Source organism: Colobus angolensis, unplaced genomic scaffold (genome assembly GCF_000951035.1).
Source record: "Colobus angolensis palliatus isolate OR3802 unplaced genomic scaffold, Cang.pa_1.0 Scaffold193, whole genome shotgun sequence".
Classification (NCBI taxonomy): domain Eukaryota; kingdom Metazoa; phylum Chordata; class Mammalia; order Primates; family Cercopithecidae; genus Colobus; species Colobus angolensis.
The window spans coordinates 3,092,228-3,092,587 of NW_012115077.1; positions in this window are offsets into that span (position 1 = coordinate 3,092,228).

Consider the following 360-nt stretch of genomic DNA (forward strand, 5'->3'; position numbering starts at 1 on the left):
CAGGGAAGAGAACCACACATTTAAGGAACCACAGATAATGCAAAAAGGCTGACTCTTGGATTTCAGGAAGTCTGAACATGGCAAGCCAGGAGGCCAAACAGGTAGACAGGGGTCAGGTTACAGAGAAGCTTCCATTTCATGCCAGAAGCCATGCAGAATGTTCACAAGATTTTAAAAGGAGAGAAAAAAAGACTGATTTGAGCTTTAGCAAAATTATATTGGTGCTGTATGGTGGGATAGATTAAAAAGAGACAAAACCAAAAAAGAGCCCGCATTGCCAAGACAATCCTAAGTCAAAAGAACAAAGTTGGAGGCATCACGCTACCTGACTTCAAACTATACTACAAGGCTACAGTAACC